Source organism: Gorilla gorilla, chromosome 8 (assembly GCF_029281585.2).
Source record: "Gorilla gorilla gorilla isolate KB3781 chromosome 8, NHGRI_mGorGor1-v2.1_pri, whole genome shotgun sequence".
Taxonomy (NCBI): Eukaryota; Metazoa; Chordata; class Mammalia; order Primates; family Hominidae; genus Gorilla; species Gorilla gorilla.
This window is the reverse complement of record NC_073232.2, coordinates 138,578,500-138,599,333: the sequence shown is the minus strand read 5'-3', so window position 1 is coordinate 138,599,333 and position 20,834 is coordinate 138,578,500. Positions and strand designations below refer to the sequence as shown.

The 20,834-nt window shown below is 40.6% G+C and overlaps 1 protein-coding gene across 3 annotated transcripts in view; it reads left to right on the top strand.

The window, feature by feature from the left end:
- ADAM12 (ADAM metallopeptidase domain 12) overlaps positions 1–20,834 on the top strand; it is a 377,010-nt gene that overhangs the window by 78,737 nt on the left and 277,439 nt on the right. The gene's annotated exons all lie outside the window — the stretch shown is intronic.

Sequence of the window (20,834 nt, the reverse complement as noted above, 5' to 3'; positions counted from 1 at the left end):
CATTTTCTGGACCCAATGCATCATTCTAGCCCTTTATTCTTGGAATGAAGTCTGGCTGAGAATGATGATCCATTAGTAAGAATTACTTAATAAATCAACTCTTGATTATGAGTGGCAGAAAACTAAAGCCGGCTTATGTTAAATTGGAATTTGTTTTCTGTTTACAATACCCAAAGTCCAGGGGCATTTTCTGGCTTTAGATATGACAGACTCCAGTGACTCAACCAGTGTTCCCAAGACTGGAATTTATTCTTTCTGTTGTCTCTGCCCTCAGAGAGAGCCAACCTTCATCATGGCAAGATGGCTGCCAACAGCTACAGTCTTGTCTCCCCTTCTCAGCAACCCCAGCTGCAAACATTGTCTTCCTCAATGATGTAAATAGAAGTCCTCAAATAGAGTCTCTGAGATCTCATTTAAGTCATGTGCCCTCATATGAAATGATCAATGTAGCCAAAAGGTGTAGAATACAGTGATTGGCCAAGCCTGGGCCATGTGTCCACTCTTGGCACAGGGGGAAGGAGGTAGTCCACCAAAATCACAAGGACTGGGTGGGAGAACTGTGGTTCCCGAAAATAACTGGGTTCTGGGATGGTATAAGAGGAGAATAGAAGGCAAGCAGGCAAAAATGGCAGATATCTACTCAGTTGTATAGATGCATCTCTCCACTTGTCCCAGAAGGGGCTTCATGACAGCTGACACATACATCATTCTTGGACTGGTAAGGGATAAGATCTGACCTTCAACATTGGATATGATATTAAAGGGTCTCCAACACATCACAGCTGTTACTTGCATTTGCTAACTATGAGATGATAATGCCTCTTATCTGAGATGAGATGTTCAGTTGTCTTCTACCACAAAGCACACCAGGCATCGGCCAACTTGAAATGAATGTTTTTAAACTTCTAAGATATAGTTTGAGGGCATTTGCTCAAATAGAAAATCAAAATTTGAAAAAATAGTCAAAACATCACTTACTCAAGATTTGAGTTAATTTTAAATAGTGGCTGTGTAACAGTTTGCTTTTATACTATCAAACAATATTAAGTCAGTCAATAGTAAAAGCAATATGTCTATGGTGATGCTTAAAGTGTTAATAGTGAAAAAAGAAAAGACTTGTGTTGAAAGTTTGCTTGACAAAGTAGTATAAATTTACATATAATTTCTGGCATCATTTAGGAGTCTGAGGTACTGGGTGAGAAAGGCAGAGTGAAATCTTCCACAATCTGCTGGTAACTTGGGAGACAAGGTCCAGCAAGAGGAATGGGGCTTGCAACAAACACATAACTAGTCTCCCATGTCATGTTTCCTGCCCAAGTTGCATGGGCAAGAAAGCTAAAGAGTACGCTTCTAGTTTGCAAAAGATAAAACTGAACTTCATCTGTAGTCTTTTGTAGTGTTTGTGGGCCAAAAAGACAGATACTCCAGACCCTAAATTAAAAGCCTAGGATGGTCACCGTCAAGGAACCATCCTTGAGGATGAGCCTTACTAAGGCTTGGACTGAGCCTTACTGGAAGTGCAGCCCAACCCTGACCCAGCTCAATTCCTGGCAAGTGAGAGACTGATCACATCAGTCCAATTTTCCTACAGATGAAAGGCTGTGCTCTCTCTGGTGGGAAAATCATCTGGATCCTTTATGACACTGCCATACACAGTGTCTAGCATAAAATAAAAAGTAGCTAGACATGTTTTCAAAAGCAGGCATGAGGGCCAGGCACGCTGGCTCATGCAAGTAATTCCAGCACTTTCGGAGGCCGAGGCAGGCAGATCATTTAAGGTCAGAAGTTTGAGACCAGCCTGGCTAACATGGCAAAACCCTGTATCTACAAAAAATACAAGAATTCCCCAGCCTGGCCAACATAGTGAAACCCTGTCTCTACTAAAATACAAAAATTAGCTGGGCATGGTGACATGCACCTGAAGTCCCAGCTACTCAGGAAGCTAAGGTAGGAGAATCGCTTGAACCTGGGAGGCGGAGGTTGTGGTGAGCCGAGATCGCACCACTGCACTCCAGCCTGGGCAACAGAACAGAGTGAGACTGTTTCAAAAAAAAGAAAAGAAAAGAAAAAAATACAAAAATTGTCGGGTGTGGTTGTGCATGCCTGGAATCTCAGCTAGTTGGGAGGCTGAGGCATGAGAATTGCTTGAACCCCAGAGGCAGAGGTTGCAATGAGCGGAGATTGTGCCATTGCTCTCCAGCCTGGGTGACAGAGCAAGACTCCATCTCAAAAAAAGGCAGGCAGGAAACTGTGACTGACAAGAGAAAAAAACAGAGCCACCAATGATATAAATATTGAAATTAGCTGAGAAGGACTTGAAGCTAATTAGCATTGGTGTGGTAAAAAAGCAAAAACGAAAAACAAAATCTCTGAAATGGAGAAAAATATGCAGAATTTCAATAGTGACCTGGATTCTACAAATATGATTCTATAACTGAATAATGTGATCAATATCTAAAATTAAGTACTCATTGGAATGGAAACAGAAGTTGTTGGGAATAGTGAACTTGAAGACAGATCGATAGACATGAAACACAGTAGACATGAATGGAAGGAACAGAACAGAGCACAGAAGCCACATGGAACGGTGAAAAGTGTAACTACATATAACTGGAATCCTATAAGGAAATGAGTGAGAGAGACTGGGAAAGAAGCAATGTCTAAGGAGATAATGGCTGAGAATTTTTCGAAAGTTATGACTAATAGTTAATTATAATTTCAAACTCATTTAGCCCCAATTAGAGTAAATGCAAAGAAAACTTCATCTGAGCCCGTGATAATCAAACTGTTGAAAGTCAAAGTCCAAGAGAAAATCTATTAAACATTCAGAGGAAAAAAGACTTTCAAAGGAGCAAAGTTAAGACTGATGGTTGACATTTCAATAGAAACAGCCAGAAGAAAATGGAAAGATATCTTGGAAGGTCAAGATGTAAGAAAAACTGCCAATGCAGAATTCAAACTGGGAGAAAATACTCTTAAAAATGGAGGAAAAATAAAGATATTTAAAAACCAAAAGCAGGTGATAAAATTCAACTCTAACAGAATCAAACTGTAAGAGCTATGAAAGGATGTCCTTCAGGTTGAAGGAAAACGATGCCAGATAGAAGCATAGAACTATAGAAAGAGCATGAGAATGTAAACATGTTGGTAAATATAACACTATTAACTCTTTAAAACAATAATGCAAGATATTTAGGGCTTTACAACATATGGATAAGTAAACTATGAGTAGCACAAAGGGAGGAACAAATAGAGCTCAACTATTATAATATTTTTGCTTATTCTGAAAACAGTAAAGATACTAAGTTAATAATAAGTCTGGGATCCTCATTTTTATCTCCAAAGTAGGCACTGAAAGGATGACAGTAAGATATAAGAAGCTGCTATAGGAGAAAGATGAAATAATAAAAATATAAAGTTTATTTTAAAAAAAACAGGAAAAATAAAATACTAATACACAAGAAAATAAGTAGAAGGATGCCAGACTTAAACCGAGCTCTGCAGGAATTATAGTAAAATTAAACGGAAAAATTAAAAAACAAGGATTATCAGGTGGGGTTAAGAAACCAAACTCCCTGTATATGATTTACAAGAGATACACTTTAAATTTCAATACATACAGAAATGAAGTATATATAAATATAGAACTTCCTACAGGAATCAAGTAAAAGGAGAGAAAAATATATATGCCATGCAAACACATCAAAATGAAGCTGATCAGCTGTAACAATATTAAATATAGTCGATTTAAGACAGGAAGTTTGATGAGAAATAGTCATATCTCATAATAAAAAAATGAGTCTACTAGCCTGGTCATAATTCTACTCAGTATCATTTTCCTTCAATCTGAAACACTTGCTTTAGAATTTTTTCAAAATATATACCATAGAAATTTGTAGAATTAAAAAGAGAGAAAACCATATCACAGTGGAGATTTTTGTAAGAATAAACTTTGAAGTAAAACAATAAAAAGATAAAATACACGTAAGTGGACAGTTTAATGAATTTTGACAAGTATATACACCCACGTAACCGTCACCCAAATCAAGACATTAAATATTTCCCTCATCCCAAAAATATTTCTTCATAGTCAGTTCCTTTGTAGTGTTCCTTTTCAATCAGTCTTTCTTATCAACTCTGGCTTCAAGTAACGACCAATCTGTTTTATAGCACTAAAGATTAGATTTCTCTCTTCTAGAAACTCATATGTACGAAATCATGTGATTGTACTCTTTTGTGTCTGGCTCCTTTTGATTAACATAATGCTCTTGAAATTCATTTGTGTTGTTGGTATCAGGAGTCCATTTCTTGTTATTGCTTGAGTAGTAACTCATTGTTGGATATTCCGCAGTTTGCTCATACATTCCCCTGTTGATGGATATTTGGGTTGATTCAAGTTTTGAGCTATTAAGAATAAAGCTGTTATAATTAACTCTGTGTAAGTCACTGTGTAGAAATATATTTTTATTTCATTTGGGAATATACCCAGGAATGGAATTCCTGTTTCAAGTGTTTAGCTTTCTAAGAAATTGCCAAATTGTCTCCCAAAGTCTACCATTTTACTTTCCCGCCAGAAATATATATGTGTTCTATTGTTTCTATCCTCACCAAGGTAAACATTATATGTCGGTGGTGGTGGTGATTTATAATTTACACTTGGTATATTCAGTCTTCTTCATCTCAACCATTATAATGGTTGGATATTGGTATCTCATTGTGGTTTTAGTTCACATTTCCCTGATATTTCATGAAATTGACCATGTTTACATGGAACTTATTGGCCATTCAAATATATTTTTTGTTTTTGTAAACGTTCAGATTTTTTTTACCCATTTTTACGTGCGTTATTTAAGGTGGTTAACAGTTATTTATATATTCTGGATACAAGTCGATTGTGTAGCAAATATTTTCTTCAACACTGTGGCTTAACTTTATATTTTCTTAATGGTGTATTTTGATCAGCAGAATTTTAAAATTTTGAAGTCCAATTTATCAAATAGTATTTCATCTTCTATAATATATCATTTACTGCTCTTTGCTCTTTCAGTTTTAATCTATATGCATTGTTATACTTATAGTGGGTTTCTTGCTGACAGCATGTAGTTAAGTCTTCCTTTTTCACTGCCTGTGACCATCTCTGCCTTTTATTTTGGAGTATTTAGATCATTTATTTTTAATGTAATTATTAATATGGTTGGCTTTTTTGAAGTTGCTGTTCTTTATTTTCTACTTTTCCATCTGTTTGGGTTTTTTGTTTGTTTTTCTCCCTCCCTCCCTTCCTTTCTTCCTTCTTTCCTTCCTTCCTTCTTTCACTTCTTTTTTGTTACCTGGTTTTGGGTTTTTAAAAAATCAGTATTCTAGTTTTCTGTATGTTGGTTTCTTAGCTCTTTGTCTCTATTGTATTATTTATTTGTTAACTAATTTATTACTCTTGGGTGTTTGTGTGAGGCACAGCCTTTCTTAGAGTGTTTCATCGTAATCACAGAAGACAGAGAAAAATGATTGAGTGTCTTTCTCAATTCTCCCAAGGACGATGCATAAGTAACACCATTCTAAATGCATAGGAGAGACATTAATTCATCATATGTGATGGATGTGTTAAGGTATTACAGCTCAATCTCTGGAGGAGGTCTGATCAAGAAAGGCTGTGAAATTTATAGTATGGTTCTATAATGTATTCATAGTCTACTGTCAAATAATAGTATACCACAGTGGGAGAATTTAAAAATATCTTCAGTCTAGGATCTTTGCCCTTCTGTGAACCAGCCAGTTTGGTGTATAATATGATGGTGTTCTCACAATTAGGACAAACAAGGTGAGGCATCACCTTACAATGAATTAAGGAAGCCAAACCCACCACAGGTAAAGAGACGCTTTGCTTTGCAGGGTTAATCTGTCTCAAAGCTGCTCTGTGGCTAGGCCAGGATTCAAACATATTGCTTGTTTCCCTGTCCTGTGACCTTCTAAAGCCTGTGCAAAAATTATTTTCCTTTACCACATTCCCTGGTTTTGCTCAAAGCATATCTCACTTCAAAAATGCCCAAGAGCCAGGAATAGGGTGATTTTCTTAATTGCCCTGAATGCTTTGTGTGAATCTTCTCCTCTCGGAAAGTAATTTAATGACCTGTCTTGGGAAATGGACTGGGATCCCTGTACAGGCTATTACATTACTCTTTCTAATAGGATTTCTACAGCGATTTAACTCTTCCCACTAATCACAAACAACCAATTTAATAAAAGGGAAAATGACAGTTTTGCTTAGAAAGCTGTACAAACATGTTTGCGCTTTTCCAGCACAATGACAGCAGCAATAAAAACAGCTGTTCTTACACTGGTGATATACATAGGATAGTATGAGCAACTGGAAATACCAAAAGGATTGAAAGCTCCCAGTGATGAATGGGGATTTTACGCATGTAAAAAGGAATATCGATGCTTCCCAAAACAGCAATGGATCACATTGTACTTTAACACTACTTTCAAGTAGGTAAAAATGTTTCACACATCAAATATCAAAAATGATCAAATCAGCCCTCTCTCCCTTATTTTCCTCTGGGTGTCAGTGTCCTCCCGGGCACCCAGCTCCCTACTTTGCTCCATTCTTGAGTTCTTTTTTATCCTTAATGCCCAGCCTGTTCCAAAACCATGTCCCCTCTTCCTTTGTTCCCTTCTTATAAAAGTCACTTCTTTTCTGGCGTCACTGCCATTGTGCTCAACTAGTGAAAATTGGAAGTACTAAAGTCTTTACTGCATTATGCCTCAAAAATACACACAGTTAAGGCATTTATCATTCTGAAATGACACAATTTTGGTAATGGTACGTGTAGCCTATTTCCAAAACCTTTTCCTTTCTTTCTAAATGTTATTTTTCAGGAGTGATTTATAATTTAGCATAATGAAACATCCTCACCATTGGTGGTTTCATTTTAAAGAACAATTGAATACAAACTGACTCTAGACAGGAGACAACTGTGCTTTTGTTTTAAACTTGTAGAGATCACTTCAAGCTCTTCAGACGTCCTCCCCTTCCACCCTCCTGTAGCTTAGACCCCTGCCCATTATCCTAAGTGCCCTCACGAAAGGGGTGAAATCTTCCCATCTATCTGTGTTCTTCTTTCTTTCTTCTCGTCATCATTTCTGTTTTTGCCGAAACACATTGATCCCATTCAAAGTATCGTATAATAAAAGACCAATTACTTTCTAAAAAATGCTGACTTTCCATTTTTAGTCCAAATGCCTTGAGATCACACACAAAAGGAACACAGATTAGAAGCACATCTGGGATCACAACAGGAAAAAGTTAGTGAGAATTTAATCTGAGCCCCCATCTTGTAGAAGGATAGTCCAAAGGCTGAAGGCTTAACTTGCAGAATTTGGCACAGAAACAGACTTGGTGAAGCAAAATGAACAGTTTGGACGGACAAAACCCTGGGGGTGGGGTCGGTGGGGTTTGAGGAACAAAGAGAGAAAGCCAAACGATTATTTGATTTAAGCATCAGAATTGGATGACCCTGAGAATCCCTCTGGAGAACACACTAAAGATTGTTTCTCCAGAGAATGTCGAAATTTTAGATAAGACCAGGATGTTTTTGTATACGATTTGGACTTGAAAGTTTTATTAAGTGGCTCAAGCTGTCCCACGGTCATGATACATGCTACCCATATATGTTCCATGAATTTGAAAAGATTAAGTAATTAGGCCCCAGGCTCAGAGTATAAATTATGATTTAAGGAGGCAGAGTATTAACTACGCCTGGAAGTTAGGGAGGATGTAAGAGTATGTATAAAGGGCGATGTCTGCAATCTGGATGGGAAGACAGTAGACCAATGTGTTTTTGTCTTCTGAGTATTTCTCAGTGGACTCATAATGGTTGCTGCCTTTTTATTGCTTGGGATTAAATATAACCTTTGATGATCATCCTCAAAGCTTCTTACCAGCTGGTCACATCCTACAAGTCTTGACCTCCTATAAATACAGTCTCCTTCTCCAAAAATCCACTGATTCAGCTATGTCAGCCACCCCACCCCTTACCCCCATGTTCCTCATTTAGCTTAGAAATGTGGAGGTTCTTCTTTCCTTATTCTTCCTTTAAACAAGAACTGAAGGCCTAACTCTCAGGAAACCTCCCCATATTAAATGCACTGCCACCTAATTTCCAATGTGTCTTCATTTGGGGACTGAATGAAACTATACTCACCCTGACATAGATTGAATGTGATTACATTTTGGCAAGTTTTCTTCCATTCAAAGGTGGTCTTAAAAAGAACATAACACATCTGTTTGCATATATAAATAAAATAACAAGGGTGGGAGCTATGTAAGCCAGTGTGTTGTTAGCACTTACAAGATTATAGACCATCTGGTTAAATGCAGCTATTCAAGAAGAAAAATTTAAACCAGGGTTTCTTAACGATGACACTGTTAACATTTGGACTGGGTTATTCTTTGCTGGGGAGAGGGAGGGTACTGTCCTGTGCATTGTACGATGTTTAGCAGCATCCCTGGACTCTACCCACTGGATGCCTGTAGCATCTTTCACCCTGTTTAGACAACCAAAAATGTCCCTAGACATTGCCACATGTTCCCTGGGGGGCAAAATTGCCCCAAGTTGAAACCACTGATTTCAACCAACCTATTTAAGTAGTTGCTTATTTTGAATACTTGTTTTACATTAAGCAAATCAAACTGAAAAGACCTGAGGACAGAAAGCTTCAAGCTGCCTTAGAAGTTGGTCTTTTTCATCATGATATACTAGTGGAATCTTGTGGAATACTCCAGCAATGTTAATCTGTGGACATGGGAAGAGTTAACGCACTCAACCTATGTAGCCTTTTACGTCAGGGTTTTAGAGGTTACATTAATTTTTCTGTGCAGAATTTTATTCTCCAGTAGGGTCAGGTTTTTGTGTTTCCTATTAATTAAAAAAAGAAAAGTGAGGTCATATGGTAATAAGCTCTGTGGTAAATAAAATTGGGCTATTATGTTAATAGCAGAGATAATGAAACAGTACTTTCATTTAAAAAAACCGTCTTTTTAAAATGTGTCTTGGCCATAAATTATCTATACACCCATGATTGATTATTGCTGTATAGATATAATTTTTCCTGCAAGTTGTTAAACAGTAATGCAGATATATGCAGAAGTTATTGCCAGGGTTTAGGAGGATAACTCTTAGCTTGGAGGTACTGAATTTGGTAAGGGGAAGAAGGAAGGAGAGTGGTCTGGCTGCAGAGCCCCATGGATAGTATCAAAATTGGCCTCTTCCCCCCTGTTTATCAGTGGGGGACCAGTGCCCAGGCCCTGTCAGGTGGGATGGGGTCAGGCAGGTGGAGCAAAGCGGTAGCCTCCTTCCTTCTTTCCTGGGCCACATTAGAGCTTTAGCTTTGACCCTGACCCCAGTTCTTGGCCAGGGCAAGAGGACAGTAGCTGTGTATGATTTGGGTAGCATCATTAAATGGTTGAAAATTCCAGTGGGATTCTTCTAACTGCAGAACGTTGCATGCTCGCATCTTAAGAAACAGAAGGTCACACGATCCATTTATGAATTCAAGATATTTTTATTCTACAAAGGTAAAAATAATAGGAAAGAAAGTGAAAAGGAATACTTCGAAGATGGTGAAGAGACTGACGGTGATATGAGGATGTCAGAGAAAAAAAGTTGAGTGGGGCTGGGCCAGGTGGCTCACCCCTGTAATCCCAGCACTTTGGGAGGCTGAGACAGGCAGATCAACTGAGGTCAGGAGTTCAAGACCAGCCTGGCCAACATGGCAAAACCCCGTCTCTACTAAAAATACAAAAATTAGCCAGGCGTGGTGGTGGGCATCTATAATCCCAGGTACTTGGAAGGCTGAGGCAGGAGAATTGTTTGAACCCAGGAGGCGGAGTTTGCAGTGAGCCGACATTGCGCCACTGCACTCCAGCCTGGGCAACAGAGTGAGACTGTTAAAAAAAGAAAAAAAAAAAGCTGAATGGTAATAGCAATAAAATATTAGAGAGTAACATGGGTAAATTCAACATGAGCATTCATGTATGTGACTTTTTAGGGGTGGGGGAGTCAAGGTTGCTTAGTAAAAAATTCATGGCAAGGAAATAGATCCAGGGTTTGGCTCTGCCATGTAGGAGCCAGGTAACCTTGGGCAAGTTGCTGAACTTCTCTGAGTTTTCCTTCTTTGCCTATAAAATGAGTGTCTTCATCTCTGTGGCCCCAGAACTCTGTATAGTGCCTTGCCCATAATAGATGCTCAACAGATTTGTTGAAAAAAATGAGAGAAAAGAATAAAATGGACGTAGCTAGAAGAAATCTGGGCTAAATCCCTAGTGACTGAAGTTCCAGGCAGGCATGCCGAGGCCTGGGGTCATGGAATCTTCTTCCAGTTAAAAAATATGTTCCTGGAAATGAAGGCATTGAAAGTGGATATGTGCTGTGTTTAAACTGTTGTAAACTTATTCACTGGGTTCTGTTTACCTCCTCTCTTTCTCATTTTTGTACCATGCCTTTAATATTCATTTAGAGGTTCCCACATGTTAACCTTACCGCTTCATTCCTTCCTACAATCTCCAAGCAGCTGTCAAAAGTAATATTCCTCTCGCCTGAAGAGAAGTGCTTAGTATTTCTTTAATGCAATCTGCGGCTGCTGAATTCTCTCAATTTTTGCTTGTCTGAAAATATCTTTATTTCACCTTTAATGTTAAGAATATTTCATTTTTTAAAGGATATTTCATTTTCAATTTTAATGATACAGAACTTTAGGTGACAATTGTTTCTTTGAACCATATAGTATATTCTTTTGTCTTCTGTGGTGTCATTTGTCAGTTATTATTGCTCTTTTTAATATACCGCATCTTTCTTTTCTTTGTCTCTGTTTTTCAGCAATGTTACTATGATTCATCTAGGTGTGGCTTTTCTTTTTCATTTATAATACTTCGGATTCGTGATTTTTTTATAAAAGTATGTGACTTAATATCTCTTCCCAATTTTGAAAAATTCTTATTTTCTCTTCAAATATTGCTTCTGAGGTTTTCTCTTACCTCCTTTGCTGGGTCTCTAATTACATATACCTTTCACCATGTCCCATATGTCTCTGAAGCTTTTTTCTGAATTTTCCAGCCTTTTATCTCTTTATGCTTTTGTCCTGCATATTTTCTTCAGACCGATTTTTCACTCTACGATTTCTTCCTTCAGCTGTGTTTAAAATGCCATTGAACCTATTCATTGAGTTGTATTTTCCAGTTTTTAGAATTTCCATGTGGCTCTAGTTCTCTGCTGACTTTTCTGTTTTTCAATTTCTTGAACATATGAAGTGTGGCATTTTAAATTTTAAATTCTGCTTCTGAGTTCCTTTAACTGCATCTCCTATAGGTCAGTTTCTATTGCCTGTGGTTTTTTTTCTTGTATTTCAGTCTTATCTTCTCGGTGTTCACTTATGCCTGGTTATTTTTGGAGTGTCAGACATTGTATATGGACAGCTTAAAGACAAATTGAGCCACTAGATGATGTCATATGGTTGGTGCCTAAGCTAAGGGCACTTGTGATCAGTGACTGAACAGGTCTCAGGCTTTGTGAAGACTGATCTGCTTCTCATTCGCCCTCTCTCCTTGGGTATAGCATTTTGAGATCCCAACCCAAACCCTGGAGTGGGGAGTTATCAATACTGCCTCTTCGCAGGCCCTCATTTCTGGATTTTGTCTTCCTTGCCTTGTGAGTCTGTGGGAAGTTCTGGTGAGGTTTTTTGGCCTCTCAGCTGCCTCTCCTAATAGCTGCAGATTCCTTGAGTGGGACAGTTACCTCCCCATTTTGGGATCATACCTTCTGTTTTCTTCTCGATCTGGGTCATGGTCCCATAATACTTTATTACTTTGGAAATGCTACATTGCTTTCAAATACCATTTTTGTATATTTTCCCTAGCTTTTCTAGTTGTTTTTAGTGGGAAGTTAGGTCTGAATGACTCAAACTGTCATTACCAGAAGCAAAACCCCTCCATTTGTGTACCATCAGCTTAATGACTGTGGAATATCACATCGTGTGGTTCCCATGTTGTTTTGCTGTTTTTCATTCCTGAGACAGGGCCTTGCTCCCTCACCCAGGCTGGAGTGCAGTGGCTAGCTCACTGCAGCCTTAAACTCTTGAGCTCAAGTGATCCTCCTGGCTTCAGCCTCCTGAGTAGCCGAGACTATAGACACATGCCACCAAGCCTGGCTAATATATTTTTAAAAATTTTTTGTAGAGATGGGTTTTTGCTATGTTGCCCAGGCTGGTCTCGAATTGCTGTCCTCAAGTGATCCTCCTGCCTTGGCCTCCCAAAGTGCTGGGATTACAGGCGCTTATGTTTTTTCATTTTTAACCATTGCCCTGAGTTGGACATAGAAGAGGTGTTTTCTGACTTCACTGTGAATTATGCTGAATGTCTTTCTGCTTATATCTGTGCATACTTTTCTAGTTATTTCCTTTAGATGACTTCTTAGAAGTGGAATTGTTGAATCAAAGCTATGCACATTTTTAAGGAGTAGGAAAACTGTTTCCAGACTGCCTTATGGAAAGCTGTACCAATTTGCACTTTTACCAGCTGTGTGTGGAAGTGCCCATTTCTTGACATCTCACCAACACCAGCATCTCATGCTTTAATAAGCCTAGCACAGCCCCAGGTGGCTACCAGCTTGGCTGAAGGAATCCCAGCTTTAAAAGTCCTCAATAGGTTGGAACTGTGTGTCAAAATTCACAGAATAAGTTGTTAGGTAAAATGAAAAGGCCTGCAGTTCAAACAAACAGACAAAAAACTAGCTAAGCAGATCCCCGATAGGGAAACCTGGTATAATAGCAGTTCATATTAAAAAGAGTGAGGGGTCATTTTAGATGACAAGTGAATGCACTCCTGGACTGGATTTGTAGACCTTGAAGGTACAGAAATGGAAACATGGGGTCTCAGTGAACTCTAAATTAGGTGGCTCATATCTGAAATACTCCAACCATGGTTACATTTTAAGAAGTCTGTGACATGCTTCCAGAGCAGAATATGGAAAGAGGCTGGTCTGTAACCACGTGGCAGGGAGAACAGCTGAGGGAACAGGGGTGTGTGTCCCTCACAAAAGATGTGTTTGGGGGAAGAAATGAATTTGCATGACTTTGAAAAGATAGTTCTTCTCGACTACATTTAAAAATATTTAAAAGGCTGGGCACAGTGGCTCACACCTGTAATCCTAGTGCTTTGGGAGGCTGAATGGGGAGGATCGCTTGAAGCCAGAAGTTCAAGAGCAGCCTGGACAGCATAGCAAGACCCTGTCTCTACTAAAAAATTAGTCAGGCATGGTGGCATGTGCCTGTAGTGCCAGCTACTCAGGAAACTGAGGTGGGAGGATTGCTTGAGCCCAGAAATTCAAGGTGGCAGTGAGCCATGATTGTACCACTACACTCCAGGCCTGGGCAGCAGAACATCTCAAAATAAAAATAAGGAACAGGCAGTTACCTGCCAAATATTTTATTTAAAAAAATGTTTTGGTGCACATTTCCTGATGGTCCCCACGCACGGGGATGGACATGAGCCTGCTCTTCTCTCCAGTTACTGCCCTTCATGGACTGTTCCTGCCAGAACTTGGAATTGGTTGTAGCATAGGGTAGATGCCTGATTGCCTGATTTACCCATGGGGTGTGTGTGTTTATGTGTGTGTGTGTGTGTGTTTGTGTGTGTGTGTGTGTTTCTGTTGTTCGATACTTCATGACAGTGGTTCATTTTTAGCTTTGATCATCAGAGGAAGAAAGATGGGCTTGCCTTCTCTCTACTTTACATTCCGTAATTTTGTTTTATTTTGTTTTTCTTTATTAACAGCAAGCAATAGGCCCCCAAAAAGTCCAGGCATACTGGGGACAAAAGAGTGTGCATGGTTTTCATGGTAAAGGATAGAGTCCCCCAGAGTTATTGAGAAGACATTTATTAACTTTTCTTATTCAGGTAACTATGATTGTCAGTTTGGATGAAATTCTTATGAGTGATTCTTTTTCTCACTTCCAATAGGAGAACAGAGATAAGTGTGTGTGTGTGTGTGTGTGTGTGTATTTTTGTGGTAAGGTGTTATGGTTTGCAACAAAATGAAAATTCAATTGTAAGAACAGTAGTGTTTTCCTGGATTGCAGGGCAAAAATATATTCTTAGACAAAAGGAGCAGAGGTATGACCAATACAAGTGGCAGTGTGGTGTAATACTTATTGTCAGTCACATGAAGTGCTTCTTATGTGCCATCCCTGTCCAAGTTGTGATAGAAACTATGTCATTTAGTCCTCCCAGCTGGCGTAGTATGACTTACCTGTGAGGGACACTGGGCTCAGAGAGGCTAACAATGACCAAAGCATCACACAGCTAGTAAGTGATGGAGCTTAGATTTGACCCCAGATCTATGTGATTCTATTTTTGGGGGGCAGAGGGAGAGGAAGCTATAATATTAAAAAAAAATGAGTTCTAGTTTCCTCTGAAGCTCTGATGGGTTTAACTGACCACTTCCTTTTATTTTCCACTGAGCCTGGATTTTCCATTTGTAAAGAATTAGCAAGGAAACCTTTCATTTAAGCTTGATGATCATGTAACAGTTTTTGGATTTCCTTATTCCATTGCAACTTTAGGTAAGACCCTGCTGTATACTTAGGGAGAATACACACAGGCACACACACGTGCACACACACACATCTACACACAATTTTGTTTATACAAAATTTCTTCTAGCTAATAATGCATCAGAAATCTTTTCTGAACTATTTTCTCTGAAATCATTACAAATAAAAGATTTGTCTGTAGGAGTTCAGGAATCTCTGTATGATATGATATCTCTAGAAAATAATGGAATTTTGGTTCTTACTGGTTGTAAATCATGTTGGTCAGTTGTAAGTTATTCATACCCACGTGTTACATCTGTTAGCTGTCTTGACTCTTCCTCTGTTTTCCTTTTTTTCAAGTCCACATTAGTTTTATAGTCCAAGTAAGTTGATTATTTACCCAGTTTTTCATCATTTAAGTCAGGTCATTCTTAGGAATGGAGCAATCCTTTCCTCTTCCTAGCAAAACAGGGAGGAAACCTGAACAGCCGAGACTGTCGTGGGAGAAATCCTGCAGTTTCCACAGTGACCTCTTAAATGCTGTGACATTTTCACTCCCGTGGTTTAGTTTCAGATGGGATCATCCAGGAAGGCTGAAAATACGCTAAGGTTTTGGTGATCACACACTTCTGATCATTCCAGCCTCATCCTCAGCAAGGACTTCATTTTCTATTTTGGTCTGAAATTCGTCTGTGTTAAGGGTGAATTTAAATACTTTGTCAGCAAATCAACAGCCAAAATTCTAGTATATTCATTTATTCCATGTAATGATGACTTTGACTTTGTAGCAAAAATCAAGATTGACTCTCAGGGTGGACAGCCCGTACTTAGCACAGTGTCAGGTTCTGCCCTGTAAGCATCTGATGAAGGGATGAGCACATTTTATGAGGCATTAATACAGTTGATCCAAAAACACATTGATTTCATACTTTCTATATACAAAGAAGCGATGCTTGAGGCACATTGATGGGTCTTCAAAGTTGGCTGAGGCCTCAAGAAGCTTGAAGCCCAGTGAGTAGACAGTGTTTGTGAGTAAACAGAAATAACTACATTTCAGGTAAAATGTGGCAGTATAGTTAGAAGAGCAGAGATTGGAGAGAAGAGCTCTACCTGGGCCTTCATGGAGAGTTTTAAAGGCCAGGGCATCTGAAGGGACCTTATGGAAGATGGGGAGTATTTTAGGAACTAGAAGGAAGGGCAAAAGAAGAAATGGGAGGCCGAGGCGGGTGGGTCACCTGAGGTCAGGAGTTCAAGACCAGCCTGGCCAACATGGTGCAACCCTGTCTCTACTAAAAAACAACAAAAATTGGCCAGGCGTGGTGACATGCACCTGCAATCTCAGCTACTAAGGAGGCTGAGGCAGGAGAATTGCTTGAACTTGGGAGGTGGAGGTTGCAGTGAACCAAGATCACACCACTGCACTCCAATCTGGGTGAAGAGTGAGACTCCATCTCTCAAAAAACAAAATAAATAAATAAAAATAAATGGGGTGCTCATTCACTTGTTTCATGTGTATCCCACATCATCATCCTGTTTGACTTGAGGCCAGGGATTGTGAAGTCAATACCTGTAGGGGCCAGGCCAGGGTTACAAACTAGTGAAGCTAGCCAGACATAAGATGACAGGTAAGCTTTGCCCCTTGGGCTCCATGTGTGGATCCCATAGGGCAGGTGGGGCTGGGAGAATTGGTGGCCTCTAGTTAGTTTTAGCCAACTGTTACCATTGAAGTAGAAACCAAGGGTTGCCATTTTTCCTGGTATTTCTCCCCTCCCAGAAGCTGCACATCCAGATTTGTCTGAGAATTCTCCTGACTCTTAGATGTTAGCAACTTAATCAAATTGACAGCACTGGATGGCGCCCACTTCGGGGCCATGCCAGTGATAGAGCTACAGGCTGAAGGAGCCTTGTGGGTTGCTGGCCTGTGAAACTTGGTCGAGCAACAATGATTCTGCAATGTGGTCCCCAGACCAGCAGCATCAGCATCACCTGGGAACTTGCTAGAAATGCAAATGCTTGGGCCCCACCCAGATCATCTGAATTGGAAACTTGAGGTGGGCGCGATGATATCTGTTGTAATAAGCACTCCAGGCGATTTTGATGCTTGCCTGTGTTTGAGATTTTTTATTTTTATTTTTATTTTACCTTTTTAAATGACTGGAGAAAAAAATTCAAAAGAATATTTCATAACACATAAAATGATGTGAAATTCAAATTTTGGTGTACATCAATAAAGTTTGACTGGAACACAGCCACATTCATTTATATGATCTATGACTGCTTTTGCACTGCAGTGGCAGAGTTGAGCGGTCATGACAGGGACTGTATGGCTAACAAAGCTTAATGTATTTATTATCTGTTCCATTACAGAAAATGTGCATCAACCCTGCTCTAGAGCACTGAATGGGATGGAGGAAGAGAAGGCAGGTGGAGGAGTCTGGGATGCTCAGGAACCTTGGCTTTGTACCCAACTTTGGTTTTATATATGAAGGGCAGAAGAATTATTTGAGCCCTGCATTAATAAAACAGCTCAGGGAACAATATATAGGACTGGCTGATGAAAGAGTAGCCAGGGGAGAGCTGGAATGAGGGCCATGTTGCAGGAATAGAAGGAATTGTGGAGGTACTCCAGAGAAGGAATTGCAAAACTCAGCCACTAATTCAACATTGGAACCGAGAGGAAAAAGAGAGTCAGAAGAGGGTACCAATGGGGGCCAAAAGGATGATGATGACAATAGGAAAAACAAGGGGGTCACAAAATGAGGAATGCACTCGGAGGAGTCGGGAGAAATATGAAATGAGCTGGTGAGTTTTCAGCACTGTAGCCTTTGAGTTGCCAGGGAGAGATCTGCTGATTGTGGCTTGTGGGGCATTTGCAATGCATGTGCTGGGCTCAAGAGAGCAGTCAGAGCTGGAGATTTGGCATCGAGCATCTTCTACATAGAGGACCAAGTTTTTCCTAAGTATGCCTGGGCTTCATGACTGGCTGATTTTTCTAATGTTTTAACAGGAAAAAAAAAAAGCTGAACCCCAATTTTCATTAGCAAAGTGTACAGATTGAGGATCTCTCTGTCCCAGAGACAGACTGGGTTGAAATGGAAAGTTATACCAGTAAAGGTTGCAAAGTCCTGCAAGCCTGGTGAAGTGACGTGGTGGCTCCAAGGGGCCACACAGCCAGATGACCCACAGTCCTTCTCAAGTCCTTCATCTGCTTTTGCCTTGAGTCCTCCGTCCCAGAGCTGCATCCATCACCCCCCGAGCCCTGGGCTTTCTGGCTCCATCTCCCATCTCCAGTGGAGCTTCTCCTCCAGCCTCAGCGTGCACCTCTGTCCCATTCCTCCCGTGCCATCTCCCTCCTGATGCTGAGGCTCTCATGAATGCCTCAAGACACAGCCAGGCAGGCAAGCAAAGGGAAGAGCAAGTGACAGTCTAACTTCAATTTTTGTCTGCAGCCATGAAATGCGAATTCTCTTTGCAAGATCTTTATGAGACTTGTAGTGTGTGTTTTTATGGTGCAATTTGAATGTGTTTTCTAAAAAGTTAGCAATTAGCTGTAATTCTGTTTGTAATAGAAAAACTTGTTTGCATTCGGCCTCACTTAGTACATAGTGACTCGCGGTGCCTCTGTGATCGATAGCAGGATTACTCTTTAAAGGGCTTAGTATATTCTGCTAATGTTTATTTGAAAGACATTACAGTGATGCTTTATAAATGGCTTTTAGTCAACATATGAATGGGGTATTTTTCTAGAAGACAGCTTGCATGCAAACAAACTAGCAACTTAAACTAACTTCCCCTGACTGACAGTTTTGAAATGGTGTCGTAGGAAAAAAAAATGGTACATGAATGTTTCCAGACATCAAATTAGTTATATAAATGCACTTTGAATGGGAAGCAAGCTTTCTGGTTAATAAACACAGTCCATGCTATTCTACCACTGGCTGTGTCTTAGAAGGCCGCATAGGCCACTCCAAAAACAATGCTCTGTGCTTTTATAATATTTTAATGTCCCTGGTTATATCAGTAAGCATATCTTAGAAAGTATTAGCTTAAAACATTCTACACCAAAATGAAGTACATTCACATATTTTGTGCTGCGTCTTACAGGTCTTCTAGTACCTTCTATTCCCTTCTATGATTGGTCGTACACATAGTACGTAAGAGCCTCTTCCCATATAGAAGAAGGGGGAAAGCTAAGCTGCTTTCAGCTATCAACCCAGGACTGGACCCAGTGCCTGGCTCATAAATGGGCCCTCAGTTAATAAATGTATAATATTCCTTTTTGAAAAATTTTTGAAGCGTCATTTATTATGCCCATTTTGATCTAACTATAAAAAGCATAAAAAGGGTGCAATTTGGGAAAATAGCAATCGATAATAAGTGAAACGGTATCTTGTCACTGTCATGCTGTGCAGTAGCAGTTTGATTTGTGATTGGATTTCTGTAATAAGCATGCATTTTCATTTTGTCATGCATGATGGTTTCCAAACAGCCTTTTTACCATTTGAATCTCATAGCGATCATCCTAATTAAGTCAGTTGTCTAGTGCTGCTATAACAAATCACACCAGTTTAAGTGGCTTAAAATGACACCCATTTATTATCTCACAGTCAAAATCTCAAGGTCAGAAGCCCAGTGGGCATGGTTGGATTCTCTGCTTCAAATCTCCCCAGGTTAAAAACAAAGTGTCCACAGGACTTCCTTCTTGGTGGAGGCTCTGGGGGAGAACCCATTTCCTGCTCCTTGACGCACTGGCGGAATTCAGTTCTATGTGGTGGTAGGAACATGGTTCCTATTTTCTTGCTGGCGGTTGAGGGCAGTTCCCAGCTTCTGGAGACACCAGGTTCCTTGGCTCATGGCTCCCTTATGGCACCTTCAGAGTAAGCACAGTGGGTCAAGCCCTCTTGTCACATCTTTCTGACCCCAGTCATGAAAGATTCTCTGCCTTCAGGAACCCTTGTGATTACATTGGGCCCATCTGAATAATCCAGGGTGAGGTCCCTGTCCTTAACCTTAATTGCATCTTCACAGTCCCTTTTGCCAAGTAAGGTAACATATGCACACATTCCAAGGGTTAGCACATCTTCGGGGACTGTCATTTCAATGACCACAATGATAGACAGGAAAAGTGTTTTGTTATCCCATTTTCCTTGTAAGAAAACTGAGGTCCAGCAGAGTTAAAAGACTGGCCCTCAGTCCGTGGCCCACAGCCGCCATCTGACCGTAGTCTTCTAGCCTGAGGCCCCTCCTACTATAGCCTCTTAAATGGAAAAATGCTACATTTCCAAAATGAAATAGTTCTTTGTTGCTTAAAATTATTGTTCCTTTGCAGTCAAAAGAGGAGGAATTGCTGCATCTCCATAAACTTTCAACCTAGGATGCTCCTAGAAATTGATCAGGGTGTTCCAAGACCTGGGGTGGTCCGAGGATGCTGAAATGAACTGGGTCTTGGAACCCAGCCTAGGCCTTCTTCCCATGGCAGGCACACCTCCTCATCAGCCCTGCTTTCCAGTGCAGCCGGCATTGACACTGAACGTTGCAAGGGGCTGGTACCCGTGGATGTGGATGCCAGGCACATGGCACTGGGGCTACCAGTGGTCCTTATGAGCCCAGGAGGTACATGGCTGACAGGAAAGACTCATCCCGGCCTCGGCCTTCTGCCTCCCCGCCTTGGCATCTGATGGTCCTCAGCAGGCAGCCAGGTGCTGGCAGAGATGCCTGGAAGCGGGAGAGGGCACAGGGCAGCAGAGGTCTGAGGAGGTGGTCCCACAGCCTGGCAGGGTTTGGTGTCAGCTGGGGCCTGGTCAGAGGCTGACTTCAGCAACATGATGTCAACACACTGTCCAGCCCCCAGGCACCAAGTCACCACATGGTCCTGTCCCCAAGCCATTGTGTCACCACACGGTCCTGTCCCTGGGCCACCGTGTCACCACATGGTCCTTTTCTCTGGCCATCATGTCACCACACAATCTTATTCCTGGGTCACTATGTCACTATATGGTCCTGTCCCCAAGCCATCATGTGACCATGTGGTCCTATCCTCAGGGCTACCATGTCATCATGCGGTCCTGTCCCCAGGCCATCATGCCACCCTGTGGTCATGTCCTTGGGGGTAACTATATTACCACGTGATCCTTTCCCCTGGGCCACTATGTCACCACTTTCCTGTCCCTGGGCCACCATGTCACCATGTGGTCAGGTCCTTAGAGTCACTGTATCACCACATTGTCCTGTCCCTGGGCCACTATGTCACCACA